Below are 9,646 nucleotides of genomic sequence, written 5' to 3' on the forward strand. Positions count from 1 at the left end.
TTTCGTCAAGCCTAATATTCTACGATACGCTAGAAAAGGCCCGTGCTTTGACTTTCCTAGCTTTCTGGCGATCCTGATTTTGGAAATTTGTTTGATCCCATCACTAACATCTAGTCGTTGTATGATGTGTGCTTTGAACTGGTCATCGCCAAATGTGACCAAGTGCATTGTTGATGAGAGACCAGCTATCTGAATGGAGCAGGGCCCCCACTAGGTGAAACAAGGGCTTATTACCTGTTTCATTCCTTCTTATTCAACCCATGCTTGCGGCCGGCGTCACTAATGAATTCAATCAACATGGCAACATGTGACGAGACATGAAGAGGCTACCCCGAGCGCTAAGAATTGCAGGCCAGCCTAAGCAATCAGAGCGTTTTGGAGCCAGCCCAGTGCCTTGAGCTACCCATGAGAACTTGATTTGAGAAGCGTGACCGACCACCATTGTTTCCTTCTTCATGCAATGATTTGATAAATTCATTGGTAGTTTGATCAATCAGGCCTTTAAAATGTGGCTTATACACTTTGACTTTACTTAATGATGGATTAAGCCTCGCACAGCCCTCATTTGCTTGATTTTTCACTGAGGATAAAGCTGATAATCTGGCTCGGGGGTTTGACACTTTGAACGACCACCCTGGTGTCATCCCGCTTCGGCGTCTCCTCGTCCGTGGCCGGGCCCAGTTAGTTAACAGGCCGGATGGTTGATGCCCGGGCGTCCGCCATCCTATCAATGAACGTAAAAGCATGCCGCAATGTTCAGGTCAGTTTGAGCCTGCCACGTATTTGTTTCTCAGGTAGACATATCAAATTTATATATCAACTTGACTCTCGAGTTTTGTGCCGGACTTGACCGAGTCAGACACTTGACAAATTTTTCTATAACATCCTAATCTTGCGGGACCTGCACAATTCGTGCCAGGGTCACTCTAAGTACGTACTGGACGTTGGACAAATCGTTTTATAACATCAGCCCCAGCACAAGCCCTGAGCTTGATTTAGTTTGTGCGTTCGTGAGAAAGGGAGAATGTCATATTTGGAACATTATTTTTTGAAGATTTTGCCCTCTAATGTTGCCTCTCCCCGGGATGTTTTTTATAAGGGGAGGATGCAGAGTGCACCATAGGTTGAGGATTCGTCTCATTCTATCAGCCTTCCGCATTCCACCGTGATGAGAATTACTATTTTCCCATCAGCTGAAATATGATCACATAGATACGAGGTGATCCCATCTTAAAATCAGAAAATTGAAATAACTCAAAAATGCGGATGCGGGTGCGTAGTTCACTTCTCTCATCTGGCAATACTGTTATCCCAGTTCTAGGCTATTTCATGTATTTTTGTTTTAAAGAGTGTTTCGTTTTTTTTTATTGTTTGGTCTGTTAATTTCCTGTACTTGTAATGTTTCTGATTTTCTTGTGTTTAATCAGATAGTTTCACATTTTCAATACGAAATCAATTTTATCAATATACATCAATACAAATCCCAGCTGGCTCTTTAACCTTCTTTTGTTCTACTCTGATCCATTGAATTGAGTTTGCTCCTGTAAATGAGTTGGTGTATACTCGCTGAGGCTAGCTAGCTTGGTCAGCCAAGAGTAGGTCATCAGTAGGTCATTGCAGTTGACAAATGGCTCGTTCGCACCGGATGTTTGGATAAAGTTGTTTATTATCACTCCTAGATGTCACTGTGATGACAAGTCCAATTGACGTTTCGTTGTGAAATATGGTTTTTGGCATATTTTGGAATAATTTGTGGGTGTTAATGTCGGATAAATCAATATAACTATGGTAATTGTCTATTACGTTTCATGTCTTTCAAGACATGCATGAATTCTTCATCGATTGGCTGAAAAAAAGCCTCTTATTTGCAGGCGTATTAGTTGCGTGAACGCAGCAATATCATTAAGAAGGATTCCAAGATGATGACAAGTAATATAATCACTAAACACAACACACATTTGAACTGAAAACAAATATGTGAAGATTAAGGTGCATCATTAAACTGTACACTTTTGGTGAAGATTTGGTCTAAATTTGATCCAAGTACTGAAACATATTATTTATTGGTTTTGCTTAGGGATTATAGAACTTTGGCCTTAAGAGCTATCATTAGGGTCGTGTAGTGTTATTCCTTATTTAGGCTATCACGGCTTATGCCATGCTTATGCGTTCCTCTCTCGTTCCTCATATATGCTCTCTGTGTATATACGATCTTTTGTATCCATGCCCCAACTACCGCTTAATAAACAGTTTGCAATAGAGCTTCAACCAGAGTACATCGTCTGTCTGTTCTCAGCGCATGCATAACATAACAGGTCGATTTATTTTTTATCTTTAAGCCAAATTGAATTTCAGGGCCGGCTAACAAATTCTAACTGATAACCCAGTTCATGGGGAGACCCTCAAGATTGTGACTTTCGAAATAACTGTTTGACAAGAGAACATATGATTGCAATGGCTAATACTGTACATATAATCATTAACATAATCAATTGGGGAGATGGATTTATGAATTTGTCCTTCAAGTGTCAAAGCTAAATTTTGAAGGCAAAAAACGAATTGGGACGTTTTTCTATTAGGATAAGTTGTCAAAAGCTTATGCATCTGATCAACAAATTGGGGCGGTGAAGTTTGACTCTTAATTCTACTCTTAGGATAAGTTGTCAAAAAATTGTGTCTTTGACCCAGAAGCAGCCGAAAATTCTAATCCAATGTCAATAACTTTCAATAAGTGTGATAATCATGAAGCTGCGAAAACTTTAACTTAACTATGATATGTTTCAGTAGTTGGACCAAATTTTGACCAAATTTTCACCAAAGGTGTACAGTTCAACGATGCACCTTAATCTTCACATATTTGTTGCCAATTCAAATTAGTGTTGTGTTTAGGGATTATACGACAAGTAAACAAAAATTTCCGACTTCATTATCCCTGAACATTCTCCACAAACATCTAACTCTCGTCACAAGCATCAGTTTCACCTATCTTGCCCACAGGAAGCAAAATGGTAAACAGGTATGCAGTCCCTATGTGCAAAACCCCGGGAACACTAAAATTTCCTAAGGATCCGAGCTAACAAAAGAAATGGTGCGTGGCTATTCACCGGAGCCATAAAACGCAAAACGCAAAAGACTTTGTGGAAACCTTCCAATCATCACGTTGTATGGAGATGTCACTTCAAGCCTTCAGATTTTCTATCGTCAAAAATTTTTTTAACAAGGCATCTCGTCCAACAATAAATGAGCTCGCTTGAGGGAACAATAATTTTTCAATTTTTCCGTTCACTAAACATCTATTAAGTATGTACTTAGCAATGAAACAAAACCTGGTCGCCAATTTTTCTGGTGCATTGATAACCCTCTTCTTCTTCAGACACTGGAAAACGTGAAAGGCCAAGGCGTCGACCTAGCACGCAGCAAACCGGCTCAAGTTTGAAAAGCAATTATCCCACCTGAAAGATTCCAGTGACCCAGACTTAACCATGGATGTTGGGATCAACGGCGTTAACGCTGACCAAATCGAAGTTGACATAGTCGTCGACACAAACTGCAGGGCCTCAATTGCGTTATTGGCAATTGGAATCAACGACATCAGCATGAATAGAGTCATGGGTGTGGATTTAGCTTCTGGGACCAATGATGACTTCCAAGCGAGCTCAAATGAATATTCCCTAGGTAACGCTGATAATGTCGAAAAAGACTTGGAAGTGGAAGCCAAAAATAAAAACACTCCAGAACACAGGAACATAAGGTTATCCTTCGACACATTGGCAGACTTCTCAACCGATTCTGTTCAAAAAACGACCGACGTTCAAATTGATGAGCCAAGAGCATTCGCCATGGATGCTCATGTCACACCGGGTTGCAATTCCGTTTCTATTCTGCGTGTCCAGAGCAATAGGGAACCCCGAGGGAGAAATCTCCTGCAATATTGAGACGCTGAAATCAGCAAGGTTGATGTCGGAAATAGGAAACGAAACAGTTCTTGTTTATGCTGAGGATAACGTAGCTTTTTCTTTGATGGATATTCAGCTATATCATCTAGTTGGCTCCTCCTCTTTCTCTCCCGGTACTGAAGCAATTCCAAGATTTTGTCAAGATCAAGCAACTGAAACAAATGCAGGATTGGGGCTTGACATCGAAATGCTCCAAAATTCCTCCAAGGCCATCCAGCTTTACACCGGCATGATCAATTATAAGCATTTTTCGTACTTCTTTGCTTGCTTGGGCCCTGCCTCAACAGCCTTACATTTTCGATCGAAACTGTCACCTGAAAATGAATGTTTCACGACTTTGCTGACATGAAAAGAGGAGTCACCAACCAGCGCCTCGGTTTCCTCTTTGGTCTTAACAAAGACGAAATCGGCAAGATCCTTAGAACATGGATCGTGTTCAGGTTTGTTCAATTGCACGAATTGAACTTATGGTCTCCGAAAAAAATCATCCAAGAATTTATGCCGAAAGGCTTCCGAAGAACTTCCTCTTTACAAGAGTCATCTTGGATGCTACAGAATTTCCAATTGAGCGGCCAAGGGATGTGAAGGCCCAAAAAGGGGCATAGTCTACTTACAAAAACCGGAATACCTTATAAACAATGGTTGGGATCTCCCCATCAGGATGCTTAACTTACATTTCTTCGCTATATGGCGGTTCTACTAGTGTTAAGCAAATGATTGAACGATCTTTGCTACTCCTCCTCAAACAATTCGAAGATAATGATAACATTATGGCGGATCGTGAGTTCATGGTCCAAGATTTCTTTGCCCAACAAAACGTTCAAGTCAACACGCCAACCATGTTGCGAGGAAAGAGTCAGCTCGACTATGAAGCCCTCATCAAAGACCGTCGATGCCCATCAAAGAGAGTTCATGTAGAAAGTTTTATCGGATTGGCCAAAACCTTTAGAATTCTTTCAAAACCGAGGGACTCGCGCATAATGCCGATGAAATCGTGTTTCTTTGTTTGTCATTTGTTATTTCAAACCCAATATTGCAAACAAAAATTCCTAAAATATACTTGCCACTATCCGTGAGACCTTTGTTTATTCATAGATTGAAAATCAAAATAAGCATATCATGCATTAAGGTTCGCTAAGTCTGAAGCTGCTTCTTGCCGGTAAAGGCCTTCATAAAACTCTTTGAGCTTCGTCAGCATATCTTTTTGATAAAGATTTTCATCCCTCTGAATTATCTCTGTGAAGAGATCAAGATGTGTATAAACAAAAAAGTAGCAGTGACTAGTATTCGAAATATTTAACTCTCCTTGAACTTGAAAATAATAACGATAGTTCTTCTTCAAGTGAATGTCGCCATTTCATTTCTCTAAGGATTGGAACTTACCACTCGCATCAATCATCTGACCTCTACTCCCATATGGGCAATTCATTTCCAAAGTAGCTCTTTCGTTTGAAATAAACCCATGAGGAGAGGCCCCAAGGAAGGGGAAAGCGATATCGACAAAAAGTCCACATTTCCGCACTTCTTACTTGAATCACGAAACAAACTTTTTTCGGGCTACATTTTCGTAAGGGGTTCCATGATTTAAGGCTGGAGTGGGGAGCAGTTGCTGGCGAATCATGTTTCTGGCAAGAGCGGCTAGATCTTGTTGGATTTTGCATTTTCCTATGAACTCTTGTCCTATGAATCTATAACCTCTTGATAATTGATTAATTGCTCTCCTTCGAACATGAATAAATCGACACTTGAGTTCGGGACTTCAGCCTGTCCAAAGTTGTTCCTGTCTGTCATATTATAATCCAACATGGCTCAGCCGGTAGTAGCCACCTCCAGGTGGAAGAACCTTCCCCCAGACGACTGAGGACGCCAATGCGGAACTTGGGCCCAGAAGAGACGTGATGCGTGCGGAATGGCCGTGGTTGCAGCGGGTGGGCATGGTGCAGCGGGATGGCCGTGGTCGCAGCGACAGCGAGAGCGTGGTGCGTGCGGAAGGCCGGTGGTTGCAGTGACCCGCCCGTGGGTGCAGCGGAAGGTTCGTGGATGCAGCGGTGACTGGGCCAGGTCGACCGTGGGGTGTCCGAGGTGCTGGGGGAGACATCAATGCCTGGATGGTTGGGGAGGACCGGTGGACGTGGTGACCCGGATGGAGGTAGATCTTAGTCAAACTCTTCAACACCTAGTCAATCCTTCTAGTCACCACATATTCAACTTTAGTCATATTTACATCATTTATTCATATGTTCATGCTTGTCTAGTCAAATGTAGCAATTCTCTAGTCATTCCCACTAAACCCTCTGTGATATTTTGTGATGTCCTCTATTGTCAACCCTGCCCCAGTTCCAGGTGGTCCGACTACTTCCATATCCGCTATTGTGTCACCAGATTTGGCTGGTTCAATGTTCATTAGTTGGCACGATCTTTTGGCCTTGAATATCATCCCCAAGAACTTTCCCCGTCCGATTCCTGGTGGTGACATCGTCCGGGGTGTTGCGAGCAAGGAAATCGAGGTGGCTGACACTGTGGACAAGATCAAAGCTGATTATACAGATGTGTTGGTGGACTCTCTTGGCAAGGCATCAGGTACAATTCGGGGACCGAAAATGACTATTGAGTAAGACAAATCCGCAAACGTGAGGCCGTGCAAGGTAACTACAGCACGTCAAGAACCAATTCATCTAAAACTCATGTCTGAAACGCTAATCAAGGAACTTGTTTCAGTAGGAGCAATTGTGCCATGTACGGAACCCACTGAATGGACCTCACCCGCTCACTTTGTTGAAAAGCCCGGAGGTAAAAAGGCAAGATTGGTGACCAACTACCGACAATTGAATAAAGCAGTGAAGAGACCTATTCATCCTTTCTCGTCAGTGCATGATCTTATGAAGCAAGTGAGACCAGATTCGCGATGGTTTGCAAAATTAGATGCAGTACATGGATATTTTCAAGTGCCTTTGGACTATGAGAGTTCCTTACTCACAGCCTTTCTGCTGCCTAGTGGCAAATGGAGGTACACTGTGGATCCCATGGGATTAAATTCCAGCTCTGATGAATTTAATATTAGAACTGATGCAGCTGTTGGGGGGCTTGATTGGCTTATGAAAATAGTTGATGATATGCTGGTGCAGGCCCCGACCGGGGGGAATTATTTCGACGCCTACGAGTTGTGCTTGATCGTTGTAGGGCTGCGGGAATTCGACTTTCCTTAAACAAACTTGCCATTGGACAATCAATGAAATTCGCTGGGTTCATCGTCAGCACCGATGGAGTTCAGCCGGATCACTCCAAGGTGGCATCGATTCGTCAATTTCCAACTCCTAAAAATATCACAGAACTCCGATCATTTCTTGGCCTAGCAAATCAGCTGGGGTCGTTCTTGCCTGATCTCGCTCACTCCACAACAAAGATGAGGGAACTTCTCAAGAAAAACCACGCGTTTGTTTGGCTAGAAATTCATGAGATTGAATTTCGCCGGACTAAAAATCTTCTATGCTCGTCCGCAATTGTTGCACCATTTGATCCGCATCTCAGGACCGAACTCCTGACGGATGCATCTCGTCTCTACGGTCTGGGTTATGCCCTTATTCAGAGAAGCAAGGACGGGAGACCGAGATTAATCCAGTGTGGTTCATGATCACTTTCTTCTGCCCAAAAAAATTATGCCACTATTGAACTCGAGTGTTCGGCTATTTTGTGGGCCATTCAAAAATGTTACTTTTACTTGCGTGGTCTCAGAGGCTTTAACATCATCACAGATCATCGGCCTTTGGGTATTTTTGAGAAGCCTTTGGCAGCACTTTCTAATGATTGGCTTCAACGAATCTGTGAGAATCTTGTGCGGTATACTTTCTCCGTTGAATGGTCGGTGGGCAAGTTACATTTGATTGCCGATGCTCTCAGTTGTGCTCCCTTCTTCCCATGTGATTCAGATTTAGACATTGATGTTTGTGCTGCAATTGACATAGCTGACCCAGCTTTGTTGATTGTTCGAGAAAATGAAGACAAGGAATATCGTACACTTCGTGAGTGTGTTCAATCTGGGACTTTACCAGCCTCTCTGAACCAGTACCGGTCCGTTTTTGATGCTCTCCGGGTTGAGGAAGGAGTAATTCTTCACGGATCACGACTCGTTGTTCCCGGCCCAGCTAGATCAAAAATCATTGATCTTCTGAACACATCGCACTCCGGAGTAACCAAAACGTACACATTGCCACGTCAGCTTTACTCGTGGCCAAATATGGCAAATGAAATTCGTGTCCGGATTTCTGGTTGCCGTGCTTGCCTCGAGGCCTTACCATCTCAAGGCTGGGAGACGGTGAGATCTGGTGAAACCTAGTTCCCAATGGAACAAATCTCTGTGGACCTGTTTGAAATTGACGGGCACCATTTTCTATTGGCTGTTGATCGTTTCAGTGGGTTCCCTTTTGTGGCACGTCTACGATCATTGTCCACCGAAACTATCTGTTGTACATTGGTTTTGGGAACATGGGTTCCCGAAGTGGCTCAAAAGTGACAATGGTCCGCAATTCCGTCAAAAATTCGAGGAATTTTGTACCACTTATCTCATTCGCCATGAAACATCGTCGCCGTACCACGCCCGTAGCAATGGTCTGGCTGAAGCGGCCGTGAAATCCATGAAGTCCCTGCTCAAAAAGGTTGGTTTGAATGATGACCGTTTCCGTGAAGCTCTCTTCCTCTGGCGCTGTACGCCGCGAGCTGACGGATTCAGCCCTGCCTACGGATTCTTTGGTCGCCATCTTCGAAGTCGCCTTCCGGATGCCCGTGAGCCTTCACCCGTGTCTCCAGGATTTTGTTCGGGCTCGGCGGGCAACCCGGGAGTCAAGTGCTGTGGCCGCTAGTGGCAATGATATGATTCCTCTTTCACCCGGCGATCACGTCCTCTATCAGTCACCCATTGACATGACTTGGTCACTTGGGGACGAATTATTGAGCGCCTGCTGCCCACGGCCGTTCCTACCTCGTTGAGACGCCGGGTTGGAGTTCCAAAGAAATCGTCGTTACCCTCGGCTTGACCCACCATTGTCGTTGCAGGAGCGTGAGCGTGGTCCACAGTTTCCGCCCATTTCGTCGAACCCACCACCAGCGAACTCGCCGGGTGATGAGGGCGTTCCCGTCCGCCGAAGTGACCGCATTTGTGCCGAAACACGTCAAATTCGCCAGCCAGCACATCTTCATTTGAGGCTGCGTGGACTCCCGTCTTCATTGCCATTTTATTCCGATTCGAACTCAACATAATGGCGCTTTTCTTTTGTTATTGTCTTAGTCTGGCTCAGTGTTTCTAATATCTTGAAGACGAAAGTCTCACTACGTTCGATCTTAGGGGGGTTGTTGGATTTTGCATTTTCCTATGAACTCTTGTCCTATGAATCTAAAACCTCTTGGCTAATTGATTGATTGCTCTCCTTTGAACAAGAATAAATCGACACTTGAGTTCAGTACTTCAGCCTGTCCAAAGTTGTTCCTGTCTGTCAATATTAATAATCCAACAGATCTTTACGCTCCGTTGCGTAAATCCAGTACTTCATTTTCTTGCGGAAAATCCAACCGTCCACACCATCAACTTCTTTTTCGTTTGTGGAAAGCGACAGTCCCCGCGAGAAAAGAACTCGTTTCACACCGTTTGGACTCATTTGTGGGTCGGATTGAAATGTCCTTTTCAAGAGCCCCAAATA

This window comes from Tigriopus californicus, chromosome 12 (assembly GCF_007210705.1).
Source record: "Tigriopus californicus strain San Diego chromosome 12, Tcal_SD_v2.1, whole genome shotgun sequence".
Taxonomy (NCBI): Eukaryota; Metazoa; Arthropoda; class Copepoda; order Harpacticoida; family Harpacticidae; genus Tigriopus; species Tigriopus californicus.